The following is a 17,612-nucleotide window of genomic DNA, read 5'->3' as shown; positions in this document are numbered from 1 at the left end:
CTTTACTCAAAAGTAACTTTGACGGCTAAAAGAACAAGTGTTGGTGAGGCTGTGAAGAAACTGGAACCCTTGTACACTACTGGTGGGAATGTAAAATGATGCAGCTGCTTTGGAAGACAGTTTGGCAGCTCCTAAAATGGTTCAACACAGAGTTATCACATGACTCAGCAATTCCACTCCTAGGTATGTACCCAAGAGAACTGAAAACATATGTCTGCACAAAACCTGTACACGAATTTCGCAGCAGCATTATAATAGCCCAAAGTGGAAACAACACAAATGTCTACCAACTGATAAATGGATACATAAAATGTGGTATATCTATACATGAGCTTATTATTCAGTCATAAGAAGGAAAGAAGTACAGATACATGCTATAATATGAACCTTGAAAATATGCTAAGTGAAAGAAGGCAGTCACAAAGGACCACTGATTACATAATTCCATTTATATGAAATGTGTATAATAGGCAAGTCTTTAGAAACAGGAAGTAGATTAGTGATTACCTATGGCTGGGAGAGGGGGATAATGAAAGAACTGGGAAGTGATAGCTAAGTGGGCAGAGTTTCTTTGGGGGGTGGGTAATGAAAATGTCCTAAAAGTATGGTAATGGTTGCAGGACTCTGTGAATATACAAACGCCACTGAACTGTACTCTTTAAATGGGTGAATTGTATAGTATGTGAATTATATCTCAATAAAGCTGTTATAAAAATTTGATAGAGATGGGTAGCGAGAAGAGGACATTCCAACCATTGAAAACTTCTTGATATGTTAGGCTATCACAGGCTAGTATGACCTAGCACAGGATTCAGCCTAGGTTGGCATCACCCTACTTCATTTCCAGATAGAAAATTCATAAGATTAATAAATTTTATTGAAATTCAAGTGGAAATATGAATTAGACATTAAATCATATCAGAGCAAGAAAGGAATATTTTCTGTAATCCTCCTCCCTGAAAAAAAATATAACATTAAAAACAAAACAAAAACAGAAAGTTATCTCTGGAACACGCAGCACCTGAGCCAGAGAACCCATACCACGGATCTGCCCACCATACCTGGTTTTATTTTATTTATTTACTTATTTAGGCCACGCGGTATGGCATGCGGGATCTTAGTTCCCTGACCAGGATCGAACCGGGGCCTCCTGCAGTGGGAGCTCAGGGTCTTAACCCCTGGACCACCAGGCAAGCCCCCATACCTGGTTTTCAAAGCTGACTCTCAGCACTTCTACTACTTCCTCTTAGCTCAAGTAAACCTGACACCATCTCCAGCTCCTCATCTCCTCCCCCCTACTCTTTCATGGCTCTTACCACTACAGTCGCAATCTGTTGTCTACATCCCTTTAATACCAGAGGGAGTTTTTACATTCATACCAGGTGATACTCAAACTAGTTCTCAAGTATAAAATTGATGTTTTTAAACCCTAAGTCAAAATAACTAAAGAATCCTCAGTTAAGCATACAGCCAAACACATTGCTCAAGAATCCATTCACCCTTCCAGATGCACTAGCCACTCTCGTCCACCTTGCTTTATGCCTTGGAAGCTGACCATATAGAGTGTATGAACAGGCTCCCTTGCCCTCTGGCTTCCAGTTGGGTTTGGCTAACCAGATATATACCAGTAGGATATCAAAGGGCAGGAGGAGAATGAGACCAGAGTATTTCTTTTCCTAGCTCCTTTCCCTGCCAGAATACCGTGATTTGGTTGCATACCTCTACTGAAGCCCATAGTTCTCTCCATACACTCTTAGATTCTGGTAATCTCTCTCAGTTCTTTGACCTTTTAGATATAGAGTACGTAGGCTCTGTAATTGCTGGCCATAGGGTACTCTACTCCCTCTCACTGGTTTCCCTAAGTCCCTTTGTAAATAGTCCCTTTATTAAATCTTTCTCAAATTACTCCGTTTGGGTATGCATCTGTTTCCTTTTAGGACCCTAAACAATGAACAAACCATTCTACCTTAAAGATTCAGGTGCAAGAGGATATGTACCAGGGCTTCCCTGGTGGCACAGTGGTTGAGCTTCTGCCTGCTGATGCAGGGGACACAGGTTCGTGCCCTGGTCCAGGAAGATCCCACATGCTGCGGAGTGGCTGGGCCCGTGAGCCATGGCCGCTGAGCCTGCGCGTCCGGAGCCTGTGCTCCGCAACGGGAGAGGCCACAACAGTGAGAGGCCCGCGTACCGCAAAAAAAAAAAAAAAAAAGAGGATATGTACCAGAAACTCTTGAGAAACTCTGCTTTCTTTAAGATTGGATAAAGAACCTCCTCACTGGGCAAAAATCCTCAAGGCACAGTTTGATGCAGAATTCTTTTCGTCCAACAATTTAACAGTATCTTAAGTTAAACTGTTGATTTAACTTTATGATTTCATATCATCTTCCAGACAACTTTGTGAAGTAGAGCAGGTGATGTGTTATTTCCCTTCTAAAACTCAGAAACTGAGGTTCAGTTTTATTTCAACATTCCCTCTGTTATGTCGCTTCACTTTTTGTTAAGCAGAACCAAGTAATGGAAACCTTAATACTGACAGTATCCAAACCAAGTCAACCAGCTGAGTAAACATGTAAAGCAGTCCTTTCCATGACCCTACATCCTTTCTCTCCCTTCTGGAAAGAAAACAGTTCTAAGTTCCCTGGCCATAGGTAATGTCTAGTCAAAGTAGAACATTTAAGGAACAAAGGCATTTGAATTGTGAACCAAATAAATTAGAGGAAAACCTACATAAGACTGGTGCTTACATAGACTTACTAGAGCAAGAGCCCTCAATTGAAATATATGGGCAATTCTATTGGGGGGCAGAGCCCTTTTAGGCACAGTGTTTTTAGGCAGCACAATCCCATGCCTCTATCCCAAGGAATAACCAACTATGCCACCAGTTTGTGGGTACATGTCAGCAATATCTCATATGTACCAGGAACCATAAAGCAAAAAGTTTAATTAATTCTCAGGACAGAAAAAGGATCTTTGAAGGTTAAGTAGCTTAAGTCTGAACATGACCACCAACTGCTTGTGGAGAACACGGGTAGGATACAACTGAGCCCCCATGGAGTGCTACTCTGAATTACACAACCCCTCCACTATTCAGCCTAGCTGGTGGATCATCGTATGGCCTGAGAAGGAGTTGCAAAGTGAAAAAGAATAACGGCATCATTGGAGCTTCAGAGCTTGCAGAGAAGTATATGTGCCTCTCTTCCACAATCAAGTTGCCTCAGATAGAGAAAATATATAGGAAAAGATAATGCCTGCCTACAGTTTATTTTGCCCTACCTTGTCATTTACCCTATTTTCATCATCTGACACAATTTTATTGTGGTCAGAAATACAGAGATCACAAACTCATAGGAAGTGAGGAAACACCAGCACTCCTCTTCTTCACCCTTATACTACCTATACAAAGAATTCCCAGATTGGTAGATTAGGGATCTGGTTTTATCAAGGCCTAAAATCTCAAAGTCATGAAAAGATTCTGCTCCTGTGACCATTATAGAAATATTTTTGATTCACCAAACAATAAACACTGGCAATACTACCACCTGAAGAAAGTAACCTAACCAAAGAATATGGAAGGTATATATGCCTAGTCTATTTTCAGATCAAAATAAAATGTATACATGCAACCACCTAGCATTAAGTTAGGTATATAAAGTTTAATCCTTATTCTAGCCTGCCTTTTTTTGGTCACGCCACAGGGCATGTGGGATCTTAGTTCCCCAACCAGGGATCGAACCCGCATCCCCTCCACTGGAAGCGTGGAGTCTTTAACCACTGGACCGCCAGGGAAGTCCCTCTAGTCTGCTTTTTACAAGTCACAAAGAACTGCAGATATAATTTTTCAAAGTCTGATATAATATACATAAAATACATCCAGAAAGATTCACAAGAAACGGTTAATAATGTTGGCCGCTAAAAAGATGAACTAGGTATATGAAAGATGGAGTGAAAACAGACTTTTTGAACCTTTTATATTTTATACCAAGTCCATACATCTATTATCTATTTAAAAACAAAAGAAAAAGTTTCAAGGTCCAACATACTAATTTTTTAAAACTAGGATAGAATGTTAAAACACTTGAGTCCATACAGCCTGACTCCTGGACCCATGCTCTCATAGTTCCTAACATACTCTGAATCTCAAAAAAGACAGTGATCTGAACAGAACTAGTCCTTGGCAAAGTGTTAACCTAGTTTATCAAACTCATGGTCTTAAACTACAATTGGGAATGGGGCAGAAGTCGGAGGTAAGGGGTGGAAGTGAGGACTGATTGCCAAAGTAAGAACTGAATACCAAAAGCCAACTATAAACAAAGTGATAAGGTCTCCAAAAGAGGAAGAGAAAGTTCTATAAGTTCTATCTAATTCCTGGATAGTAATGTGGAAGGTTATGTAAGAATTTTTGCAAGGTCCAGTACCCATAGCCACATAAAGATATACTATTTATATAATAGCTACAGTATACTTAATCCATAAATAATATAGAAAAGAGGGAATCCCTGTTCTTTTAGGCTGATATATTAAAACAAAACAGCGATTTTTCTTTCTCCTTATTACAAAAAGTTTTGACAGAACTTACAGAGCAGAATCTCAGGTTCCTACTTACCTCTGGTATCCTTTGGAGGTGAAATTGGAAGAAAATTTAGAATGAGAATAAGAGACTTATAGCTTAGAGGCAACCCTCTACTATCCCTTCACTTCTTTCCCTTTCTCTAGTCTCCATCCTCTCTCTTGCTCTTTTCCATTCTTCCTCCATTTTTTCCCTTCTTCTCTATCTTTGCTTAGGCTTACTCCTGACAGTTGCATTCAGTGATATCCTTAAGTAATAATTAGCCTGGCTGTGGTATTAAAGTTGCTCATATCTTAACCGATTAAAAAAAAAAAAAAAAGACAGTCCTGGTTCAGAGGATGAGAAGCAAAGTTTAATAAGAATAACTTTTTTTACTATTAATTACGGAAAACATACAAAGGCAAAAGAAGAGTATGATGAATCCCTACACATTTATCACTTAGCTTTAACAATTATTCATGGACAAACTTGCTTCGTTTGTAACTCCACCTATTTCCTTACCTCCCATATTATTTCAAAGCAAATACATAATTTCATTACAAAATATTTCAGCATGTAGCTCTGAAAAATCTCTTTAAAAAAATATAAACCCAAACAACGCTATATCATCTAAAAATTAATAATTCCTTAATTTTATAAAATAGAGTTAAAATTTCCAATTGTCTTATATATGTCAGAATTGTTTTGTTTTGTTTTACAGTTTATTTGAATTTTTTTTTTTTTTTTTGGCCACACTGTGCGGCTTGTGGGATCTTAGTTCCCTGACCAGGGATTGAACCCAGGCCCTTGGCAGTGAAAGCATGGAGTGCTAACCACTGGACCTCCAGGGAATTCGCCAGTTTATTTGTTTGAAATAGGATCCAAGTAAGGTCCATATACTGTCACTGGTTGCTGACACATCTTTTAATCGACAAGTTCCCTATCCATTCCTATTTCTTGCAGTTTTCTTTAAGAACTTTTAAAATTTATTTATTTAGGCTGTGCTGGATCTTCCTTGCACTGCACAGGCTCTCTAGTTACAGCACACGGGCTCTAGAGCTCATGGGCTCAGTAGTTGAGGCGAGCGGGCTTAGTTGTGGTATGTGGGATCTCAGTTCCCCGACCAGGGATTGAACCCAGGCCCCCTGCATTGGGAGTGCGGAGTTTTAACCACTGGACCACAAGGGTAGTTCCCTATTTCTTGCAATTTATTGTGAAGGAAATTCTTATGTTTGTACCAGCATAAAAATTAACCCATTCAAAAACCATTTAATTAGAGTTACCATATGATCCAGCAATCCCACTGCTGGGCATATATCCAGAGAAAACTAATTCAAAACGATATTGGCAGGGGGCTTCCCTGGTGGCACACTGGTTAAGAATCTGTCTGCCAATGCAGGGGACACGGGTTCGAGCCCTGGTCCAGGAAGATCCCACATGCCGCAGAGCAACTAAGCCCGTGCGCCACAACTACTGAGCCCACGTGCCACAACTACTGAAGCCCACGCTCCTAGAGTCTGTGCTCCACAACAAAAGAAGCCACCACAATGAGAAGCCCACGCACCACAATGAAGAGTAGCCCCCACTCACTGCAACTAGAGAAAGCCCGCGCGCAGCAATGAAGACCCAACACAGCCAAAAATAAATAAATAAATATTTTAAACAATGGTTTAGATGGCAAATTTTATTTTAAAAAAAGATATAGGGGACTTCTCTGGCAGTCCAGTGGTTAAGACTCCACGCTCCCAATGCAGGGGGCACAGGTTTGATCACTTGTTGGGGAATTAAGATTCTGCATGCCATGCAGCGTGGCCAAAAAAAAAAAAGATATATGCACCCCAATGTTCACAGCAGAACTATTTACAATAGCCAAGACACGGAAGCAACCTCAATGTCCATCAACACATGAATGGATAAAGAAGATTCAGTATATAAATGTATAATGGAATATTATTCAGCCATAAAACAGAATGAAACAATGCCATTTGCAACCATCTGGATGGACCTGGAGATTGTCACACTAAGTGAAGTAAGCCAGACAGAGAAAGACAAATATCATATGATATCACTGATAAGTGGAATCTAAAAAAATGATACAAATGAACTTATTTACAAAACAGAAATGGACTCAGAGACATAGAAAACAAACTTATGGTTATCAAAGGGGAAAGGGGGTGGGGGAGGGATAAATTAGGAGTCTGTGATTAACAGATACATGCTACTATACATAAAATAAATCACACTACTATATATAAAATAAAACAATAAGGACTTACTGTATAGCACAGGGAACTATATTCAGTATCATGTAATAACCTATAATGGTAAAGAATCTGAAAAAGAATACATATATATGTATAACTGAATCACTGTGCTGTACCCCTGAAACTAACACAACATTACTAGTCAACTATATGTCAATAAAAAGTTGTTTGTTTTTGAAAAAAAATTTATTAAGTAGGTACTATTTGGAGAATAGAAAAAAGAATCTATAACTGAACAATTACTTATTGTATCTAATATGTAGCATGTGGAGATGCTATGAAGAAATGCAAAATGAGAGAAAAGGTTGGCCTTCAAAAGGCACAAGATGGAATGCAAAAACAGAACAATGACATAAAAACATAAAATCAAAACAAAACTTCCTAGTAACAACATAGCTTCTCTAGTGACTATTGATGTTAATCTCAATAGTCAACTGACCTTTTATTTTATTATCTTTTTCTCAGGCGAAGGGAAGGGAAAATAACAAATGTTGGCTATTTACCACATTCCAGGCCCCATAGGATTTTGTTATCTAATATAATCATTACAAAGAAGATAATGAGGGCTTCCCTGGTGGCACAGTGGTTAAGAATCCACCTGCCAATGCAGGGGACACGGGTTCAAGCCCTGGTCCAGGAAGATCCCACATGCCGCGGAGCAACTGAGCCCATGTGCCACAACTACTGAGCCTGCACTCTAGAGCTGGCAAGTCACAACTACTGAGCTCACGCGCCTAGAGCCCGTGCTCCACAACAAGAGCAGCCACTGCAATGAGAAGCCCGCGCACCACAACAAAGAGTAGCCCCCACTTGCCACAACTAGAGAAAGCCCGCACACAGCAACGAAGACCCAATGCAGCCAAAAATTTAAAAATTAAAATAAATAAATAAAAGAGACAGTAGAAGAGAAATTTAGAAAGTAGGAAGGTGGAGGTTTGTTTAAAAAAAATGATAATGAGATAATGGGATAGGTATAATTTCCATTTTCTTTTCTTTTCTCTTTTTTTTTTGTCCACACTGCACGGCTTGTGGGATCTTAGTTCCCTGACCAGGGATCAAACTCAGGCCAACGGCAGTGAAAGTGCCACTGAGCCCTAACCACTGGACTGACCACCAGGGAATTCCCTCCGTTTTCATTTTTACTGATATGGAAATTAAGGTTCAGAGGAGTTCTTTCTTTCCCAAGTTTACATAATTAATAAGTAGTAGAATCTTATTTTTGACTGAGGATCATCTGGTTCCCAAGTCCGCATCCTTTCCATTGCTGTTTGTCTAAACACAGGAACAGCAATGGCTTTCACGAACTATAAGCAAGGTCAACAATTAGCTCCAATTATTTTTTTAAGAGATCAATTTCTAAAATGTGTTCAAATCAACAGTCTAAAATGACACCAGAAAACAGGTAAAGAGGGACTTCCCTGGTCGTCCAGTGGTTAAGACTCTGCGCTTCCACTGCAGGGGGCGTGAGTTCCATCCCTGGTCAGGGAACTAAGATCCCACAGGACACTCAGTGTGGTCAAAAAGAAAAAAAACAAAAAAACAGATAAAGAAACTTAGCTTATCATTTTACCTCAATAATCAAAATATCTACTAGATTTAAGTACTGGTCTGATATGTGAAAATGGAACTAAACTGAGGAATCTGATCATCATCTTCCCTGGAGAAAACACTTACTGCCCACTCCACTGCTCCCTTCAGTGTAGAGGGACAGACATCAGCATATCGCTCCTGCTGTGCAGGCAGCTCTAGAAGCAGCAGCACAGCTGTGTCCTCTTTCGCTCCGGGGGTTCAACTGCCTGAAGGGAGCACACACTCAGCTTTGCTACCTTACACACTGGTGAGGTTTCACAGGGGTTGCCCCACAGGGGAAGTCTGTAGTTTCTCTTTGGTTTGGTTTTGATCACTGCTTGCACCTAGATGGAGAAATCTGTCTAATTCTGGCAGTAGTAGGAAATCCAGTGGCCCACAGATACAAGCTACCTTCTTGAATATTAGTGTTATCAGTAATAAAGTTGTTGTTTTTATTTCCATTTGTCAATTTTCTTCTTATTTCTCAACTGGAGTGGAGGAAGAAGGATGCTTCACTTTGAAACCCGCAAACCCCAGCAGTCTTTAAGGGCTAGGCAAGTATTTCCTCTGGTAGTTGAAATGGAGGCCAGGGTAAAATGTTAGTGTGCCTGGCCCTACCAGTTTACAAATCCTATAATTGTAAAATAATGATTTAGTAATAATTCAATTTGGGACAACAAAGAAAATCATTTTCATTTATAATGTAAGACCTTTATTTCACAAATGAGGAAAAATCAGATTCAGTTTTGATATAAGCACTCAGTTATTCACTATTCATTTAGCAATTGAGTAGGCAATGAATCAGTGTTTACTAAATGTTTTTTCAAAAGTATATTTCTTGACTATAGAGCCCATTAACTAGCAGAAAGGGGTTAAAACACAAGGGCTCAAAAATGAAAGACTATAGTTTAATTCTAGTGTTGCCATGTACTAGTCTGTGACTTTGGGTAAGTTGCTTAACCTTACCTGCAAAATGCAGACAGTAACAGCACCTATGTAATAGGATTAGTGTGGGGATGGAAATAAATACATATAAAGCTCTTATAGTGCCTGAAATATAAAAGGAGCTCACATCCATTCATTCAATAAATACTTAATGCCCGATTTAGAGTACCAGGCACTATGTCTGACAGCAAGGACACAATGCCAAGCTAAAGATGGTCTAAGACAAAGACTAGAGATGGTCATGGTTCTAACAGAATTCAGCGTTTAGTAGAGATATAGCCATTAATCAAATAATCACAAAGTAATTGTATAATTACCCAGTGTGATAAATGGGCTAGGAAAAAAAAAGAACAGAAGGCTGTGACCTACTTTAGTTAGTATAGTCAGAAAGGTGACATTTAAGTGAGACTTCAAGGAGAAGCAGAGACTAGCCACTCAGAGAATGAAATAAAGGATCATTCCAGAAAGAGAAAAGGGCAAAAGACACAAAGTGAGATTTTCAACTGAATCTGAAAGAAACAGAAGGCCAGTGAAGCTGGAGTGTAATGAAGGATGGAAGGGTAGGCAGAGACTTCCAGGCTGTGTTAAAGTACTTGGCTTTCATTCAACACAATAGACAGTCAGTGAATGATTTTATGCAAGAGAGAAGTTATAAGATCTGATCTATGTTTTGAAAATATTACTCTGGCTACTATGGGAAGAATAAATAAGAGTGAGGCAGGGGGTGAAATGGCAAGCTCAATTAGGAGGCCACTGTAATAGTCCAAACAAGAGACAATATAGTCTATAATTGGAGAGATGGCTGTAAAGGTGGAGAGAAATGGAAAGATCTGAGGTGTAGTTTATAGGTAGAATCAAAGGACTTGCTTATAAATTAGATGCAGGAAAGTATAGTGTCTAGCTTGAGTAACTGGCTGGATGATGGTATCATTCACTAATGCTGTAGAGATGGAGGGGAGAGCCAATTTGAGGACTGCAAAGCAATCATTACATTTTGAATATGTTAATTTTAATAACCTGTGAGATTTCTAGGAAAAAAATATCAATTCAGCAGTTGGATACACAGAGGAGAAGTCTGGTCTAGCAATTATCTGTAAATCTGTTAGCATAGTAATAAGTGAAATCTAGGAATAAAGTATATTTAGAAAGAAGGCAAGAAAGCCTGAAGAAATATAAACACTCAGAATTTGAGTGGAGTAACTGACAAGGAGGTCAAAAGAGGAGGGCAAAAGGGCAAGACCCAAGAAGGTTGTTACCAGAGACAACAAAAGACAAGAGTTTCAAGAAATGGGGAATAGTCAACTCCAGCAATGCCACTAAGAGGTTATGTAAGATAAAAACTAAAAAACAAACAAACAAAACACTAGTTGGATTGGGCAACTTAAAAGTACTATGGACTAGAGCAAGCAGAAGAAAGAATCAGTGAGCCTGAAGAGAGATCATTTGAATTTATCCAGCCAGAAGGAAAACAAAAAAACAAGCAAACAAACAAAAACCAGAATGAAAGGGAATGAAGAAAGCCTATGGGACTTACGGGGCATAATAACAGAAACAAGCTACGAACTACTGGAGCTGCAGAAGGAGAGAGAGAGAAAGGGGTAGAAAGCTTATTCAAAGAAATAACGGCTGAAAACTTCCCAAATGTGGGGAGAGATGTGGACATCCAAGTTCATTAAGCTAATAGCTCACTCCAAAGTTTCAATCCAAAATGACCTTCTCCAAGATGCATTATAGTAAAATCATCTAAAATCAAAGACAAATTAAAAGTCAGTTTGAAAAAAAAAAATGTCTCTCATACAACAGAGCCTCCATAAGGCTATAAGCAGATTTCTCAGCAGAAATCCTGCAGGCCAGGAGAGAATGGGATGATATATTCAAAATGCTGAAAGAAAAAAATGCAAAACAAGAATACTTTACCCAGCAAAGTTGTCCTTCAGAAGTGAAGGTAAGATAAAGACTTTCCCTAACAAAATTTGAGAGAGTTCACCACCACTTGACCTGCCTTAACAAGAAATGCTGAAGAGTTCTTCAATCTGAAAAGAAAGGATGTTAACTAGTAACACAAAAACATATGAAAATATACAACATACTGGTAAAGGTAAACATACAGTCAGATTCAGAATACTCTAGTACTGTAATGTGGTGGTGTTAACCACTTAACTCTAGTATAAAGGTTAAAGGACAAAAGTATTAAAATAGCTATAGCTACAATAATTTGTTAATGGACACACAATATAAAAAGATGTAAATTGTGACATGAAAAACATAAAATGGGGGTGGGGGTAAAAGGGTAGATTTTGTATGCAATCAAAGTTAAGTTGTTATCAGCTTAAAATAGACTGTTACATCTATAAGATGTTTCAAGTAAGCCTGAGGGTAACCACAAAACAAAAACCTATAACAGATACACATAAGATAAAGAGAAGGGAATCAAAGTATACCACTATCAGAAATCATCAATTCATAAAGCAAGACAGTAAGAGAGGAAGAAAGGAAGAAAGGAACTACAAGACAGCCAGAAAACAATGAACAAGATGGCAATAATAAGTCCTTACCTACTTATAATTACTTTAAATGTAAATGGATTAAATTCTCCAATCAAAAGGCAGAGAGTGGCTGAATGGATAAAAAACAAGGTCTAACGTTTATGCTGTTTGCAGAAGACTCATTTACTACAAGGACACACATAAGAACAAAGTGAAGGGTTGGAAAAAGATATTCCACACAAATGGAAACCAAAAGAAAGCAAGGATAACTATACTTATATCAGAAAAAAGAACTTTAAGTCAAAAACTGTAACAAGAGACGAAGAAAGTCATTATATAATGATAAGAAAGGGTCAATTCATCAAGGGGATGTTAACAGTTGTAAATGTGTATATACCCAACATCAGAGCACCTAAAATATTGAGCAAATATTAAAAGATCTGATGGGAGAAACAGACAATACAGTAATAGCAGAGGATTTCGATACTCCACTTTCAATAATGAATGGATCACCCAGACAGAAAATCAATACAGAAACAATGGACTCGAACTATACTTTACATCAAATGGACCTAACAGACATATACAGAACCTTCCACGTAAAAACAACATAACAGGGCTTCCCTCGTGGTGCAGTGATTGAGAGTCCGCCTGCCAATGCAGGGGACACGGGTTCGTGCCCTGGTCTGGGAAGATCCCACATGCCGCGGAGCGGCTGGGCCTGTGAGTCATGGCCGCTGAGCCTGTGCGTCCAGAGCGTGTGCTCCGCAACGGGAGAGGCCTGTGTATCGCAAAAAATAATAATAAAAAAAAAAATTAAAAAATAATAAAAAAAATAAAAACAACATAACACACCTTCTTCTCAAGTGCACCTGGAACATTCTCCAGGATAGAGCACATTAGGTCACAAAACAAGTCTCAGTAAATTTAAAAATACTGTAATCATACCAAGTATCTTTTCTGACCAAAATGATATAAACTAGAAATCAATAACAGAAGGAAAACTGGAAAATTCACAAATATGTGGAAATTAAACAACACATTCCTGAACAACCAATGGGTCAAAGATAAAATCAAAAAATATCTTGAAACAAACAAAAATGGACACACAACATACCAAAACTTATGGCATGCAGCAAAAATAGAGCACAGAGGGAAGTCTAGAGTGATAACTGCCTACATTAAGAAGAAGAAAAAGAAAAAGATCTCAAATAAACAACCTCAAGGAACTGGACAAAGGATAAATTAAGCCCAAAGTTAGCAGAAAGAAGGAGATAACAAAGATCAGAGCAGAAATAAATGAAATCCGGAATAGATAAACAATGGAAAACTGTTAGTTTTTTTTTAAAAGATTAAATTGACAAACCTTTAGCTAGATTTACCAAGAAAAAAAGAGAGAGGACTCAAAGAAATAAAACTAAAAATGAAAGAGGAGACATTGCAACTGATACCACAGAAACACAAAGGATCATACGACACTGCTATGGACAATCATATGCCACCAAATTGGACAACCTAGAAGAAATGAATAAATTCCTAGAAAAATACAATCTACCAAGTCTTAATAATAAAAATACAGAAAATCTGAACAGACTAATAAGTAAGGAGACTGATAATCTCCAGGACTAGATGGCTTCACATGTGAATTCTATCAAACATTTAAAGAAGAATTAACACCAATTCTTCTCAAACTCTTCCAAAAAATTGGAGGAGGGAACACTTCCAAACTCATTTAACAAGACCAGCATTACCCTGATACCAAAGCCAGATGATGACATTAAAATAAAACAAGAGATCAACATCCATGATGAACATAAGTGCAAAAATTCTCAAAAAAATACTAGCAAAACAAATTCAACAGCACATTAAAAGCATCATACACCATGATCAAGTGAGACTTATCCCTGAGATGCAAGGATGGTTCAATATACACAAATCAATAAATGTGATATAGCACATTAACAGAACAACAAAAATCATGATAATCCCAATAGATGCAGAAAAGGCAACTGACAAAATTCAACATCGTTTCATGATAAAAACACTCAATAAATTGGGTACAGAAGGAACATACCTCAACATAATAAAGGCCATATATGACACGCCCACAGCTTATATCATATTCAACAGTGAAAGTCTGAAAGCTTTTCCTTTAAGATCAAGAACAAGAAAAGGGTGAACATTCTGACCACTCCTATTCAACATAATACTAGAAGTCCTAGCCAGAGCAATTTAGGCAAGAAAAAGAAATAACGGCATCCAAATCGGAAAGGAAGAAGTAAAATTGTCTGTTTGCTGATGACATGATTTTGTATACAGAAAATTCTAAAGACTCCATCAAAAAAGTGTGAGGCCTAATAAACAAGTTCCATAAAGTTTCAGGATACACGGACTTCCCTGGTGGCACAGTGGTTAAGAATCTGCCTGCCAGTGCAGGGGACACGGGTTCAAGCCCTGGTCCAGGAAGATCGCACATGCCGCAGAGCAACTAAGCCCGTGTGCCACAACTACTGAGCCTGTGCTCTAGAGCCCATGAGCCACAACTACTGAAGCCCATGCACCTAGAGCCCGTGCTCTGCAACAAGAGGAGCCACTGCAATGAGAAGCCTGTGCACCTCAATGAAGAGTAGCCCCTGCTCGCCACACTAGAGAAAGCACATGTGCAGCAACAAATACCCAATGCAGCCAAAAATAAAATTTTAAAAAAAGTTTCAGGATACAAAATCGAACATACAGGGCTTCCCTGGTGGCGCAGTGGTTGAGAGTCCACCTGCCGGTGCGGGGGACACAGGTTCACGCCCCGGTCTGGGAAGATCCCACATGCCGCGGAGCGGCTAGGCCCGTGAGCCATGGCCACTGAGCTTACACGTACGGAGCCTGTGCTCCGCAACAGGAGAGGCCACAACAGTGAGAGGCCCGCGTACCACACACACACACAAAAATCGAACATACAAAAATCAGTTCCATTTCTATACACCAACAATGAAATCAGTTTTATTTCTATACACAAACTATCTGAAAGAGAAATAAAGAAAATCCATTTACAATAGCATCAAAAATAAAATAGGAATAAAGTAAACAAGGAGGTGATAGATCTGTACATTGAAAACTACAAAATACTGCTGAAAGAAATGGAAGGAGACACAAGTAAATGAAAAACAATGTTGTGGGTTTTTTACAGAAATAAAAAGTTCCATCCTAAAACTCATTTGGAATCTCAATGTACCCTGAATAGCCAAATCTTGAACAAGAAGAACAAAGCTGGAAGTCTCAAACTTTCTCATTTCAAAAATTATTACAAAGCTATAGTAATCAAAACAGTGTGGTACTGGCATAAAGACAGACATACTAACCAATGGGACACAGTAGAGAGCCAGAAATAAACCCTTGCACATATGGTCAAATGATTTGACAAGGGTGCCAAGACCACTCAATGAGAAAAGAACAGCCTTTCCAACAAATAGTATTGGAAAAACTGGATATCTACCTGCAAAAGAATGAAATTGGACCCTTACCTTACACTGTAGGGGTAAAAAATTATCCTTATACAAAAATTAACTCAAAATGGATAAAAGACCTAAACATCTTGGAAGAAAACATAGGGGAAAAACTTCATGAGATTGGATTTGGCAATTTCTTGGATATGACACCAAAAGCACAGGTAACAAAAGAAAAAAACGGATAAATTGGACTATATCCATACTTAAAACTTCCATGCTTCAAAGGACACAATCAACAGAGTAAAAAGGCAGCCTACAGAATGTAAGAAAATATTTGCGAGCCAAAGCAAATCACACTCTCTTTGTGGGCAACCTTGAAACAAAGTCACAGAGGAGCTCCTTTTTGAGCTTTTTCACCAGGCTGGGCCAGTAATAAAAGTGAAAATTCCAAAAGATAAGGATGGTAAAGCAAAGCAGTTTGCGTTTGTGAATTTCGAACATAAAGTATCTGCTCCTTATGCCATGAATCTACTTTACGGAATCAAGCTTTTTGGAAGGCCCATCAAAATTCAGATTAGATTAGGAAGTAACCATGCCTCACAGGAGGTCAGTTTGTCATATCCCCAGCATCATGTTGGAAATTCAAGCCCTACTTCCACATCTCCTAGTAGGTAGGAAAGGAGCTAAAATGACTCGATCAGCACAGATAATTCAAAGATCTTTCTCTTCTTCAGAAAATTTTCAGAGACAAGCAGTGATGAACAGTGTTTTGAGACAGATGTCACATGGAGGGAAATTTGGTTCTCCATATCTGGATCAATCAGGATTTTCCCCATCAGTTCGGTCATATAATCATACTTTTGAAAAAAAATTTTTATTTATTTTTGTCTGCATTGGGTCTTCATTGCTATGCACGGGCTTTCTCTAGTTGTGGCGAGTGGGGGCTACTCTTCCTTGTGGTGCACGTGCTTCTCATTGCAGTGGCTCCTCTTGTTGCACAGCACAGGCTCTAGGCGCACGGGATTTAGTAGTTGTGGCACGAGGGCTCAGTAGTTGTGGCAGACGGGCTTAGTTGCTCTGTGGCATGTGGGATCTTCCCAGACCAGGGATTGAACCCGTGTCCCCTGTATTGGCAGGTGTATTCTTAACCACTGCGCCACCAGGGAAGTCCCCCACATAATCATACTTTTAACCAGTCTTCAAGCTCCCAGTGGCGCCAAGATACACATTATCACAGAGAAAAGTCAGAATTCTCATTCCTACATAGCAGATAGACATTATAGCCGTAAACAGTGTTACACCACTGATCATGGGTCTGACCATCATTACAGAGAAAACAGAGATGATTTCTTCTATGAAGATAGGAATCACGATGGCTGGAGCCATGACTATGATAACAGAAGAGACAGTGGTAGAGAAGGAAAATGGTGCTCATCTCGACACTAACAAGTGATAAAAGGATGTTTTCATAAGGTCATTCTAGGCCCTTTTTGTTAATTTGTCTGGGACTGTTTTCTTAAAAAACTGTATAGAACAGCTTTATAAGTCGCCACATTTCTTTATAAAAATTTTAAAACCTAACAGCAGTCCAATACAGAAACGAGAAGAATTGTGGTTCTAGTTTTATTACATTAATAACCTTTCACCTCAGGGTTTTAAGAGGAGGCAAGGGTTTTATGCAAACGAAGGTGCCACAATTCCTAATCACTTTAGATAGTTGAGGAAGGGATGTATTATATGGATTAGCTGTATTATGGAGCAAATATTTTAATTATCTGTTATCTTTTTGTACTGCAAGAAGTTTCTTGTTAGTGAATCAGATTTTTGGTGTAATAGAAAACGTTCAAGTTGATAGTCTGAAATGACTCAGTATTTTGTTAATAAATGAGAAAATGTAACTTCAGTGATTCATTTTACTAACATTTCAGAAAGCTGTTTGGTAAAGCTTCAGGATAAATCATATTATTTAACTTCTTAGAGAACTTAAGTGTAAGTTCTGTGACATAATCTTGAACTTTACCATAATTGAACATACAAGTATATATCTACATGTGCTATTTCATTATAAAATTTTAGAATTTGTTCATTAAATCATGTTTGATGTATGACTGAAGCCACTCAGTAAGTTAAATATCTCTAAATGTATTTTTTTACAGTAAAAATACAGTGTTAATGTAAATTCCCTTATTCTGGAAGAATAAAAATGTAAATGCATGGTCAGATAAAATGGTAAAATGTTTTACTAAAAGTATACTTTTTTGGGGAAAAAATGGTTCACAAAACCTTTAAATGCTGCCTCTATAACTCAAACTTCTAAAATTTTAACATGTTCAAAGTACCCAAGACAAGTGCACAAGGACAC

General features: G+C 38.4%; 1 protein-coding gene and 1 pseudogene across 3 annotated transcripts in view; one reads left to right on the top strand and one right to left on the bottom strand.

Annotated features, from left to right (window-relative positions):
- RBMS2 (RNA binding motif single stranded interacting protein 2) overlaps positions 1-17,612 on the bottom strand; it is a 60,487-nt gene that overhangs the window by 30,724 nt on the left and 12,151 nt on the right. The window lies entirely within an intron of this gene.
- On the top strand, positions 4,227-16,696 carry LOC309829351 (RNA-binding protein 7-like; annotated as a pseudogene). The gene is made up of 3 exons: positions 4,227-4,244; positions 15,570-16,088; positions 16,417-16,696. The product of its transcript is annotated as an RNA-binding protein 7-like (transcript).

Source organism: Grampus griseus (genome assembly GCF_964374135.1).
Source record: "Grampus griseus genome assembly, chromosome: 11".
Taxonomy (NCBI): domain Eukaryota; kingdom Metazoa; phylum Chordata; class Mammalia; order Artiodactyla; family Delphinidae; genus Grampus; species Grampus griseus.
Note: the sequence above shows the minus strand (reverse complement) of the source record. Positions and strands in the feature narration are given on the sequence as shown.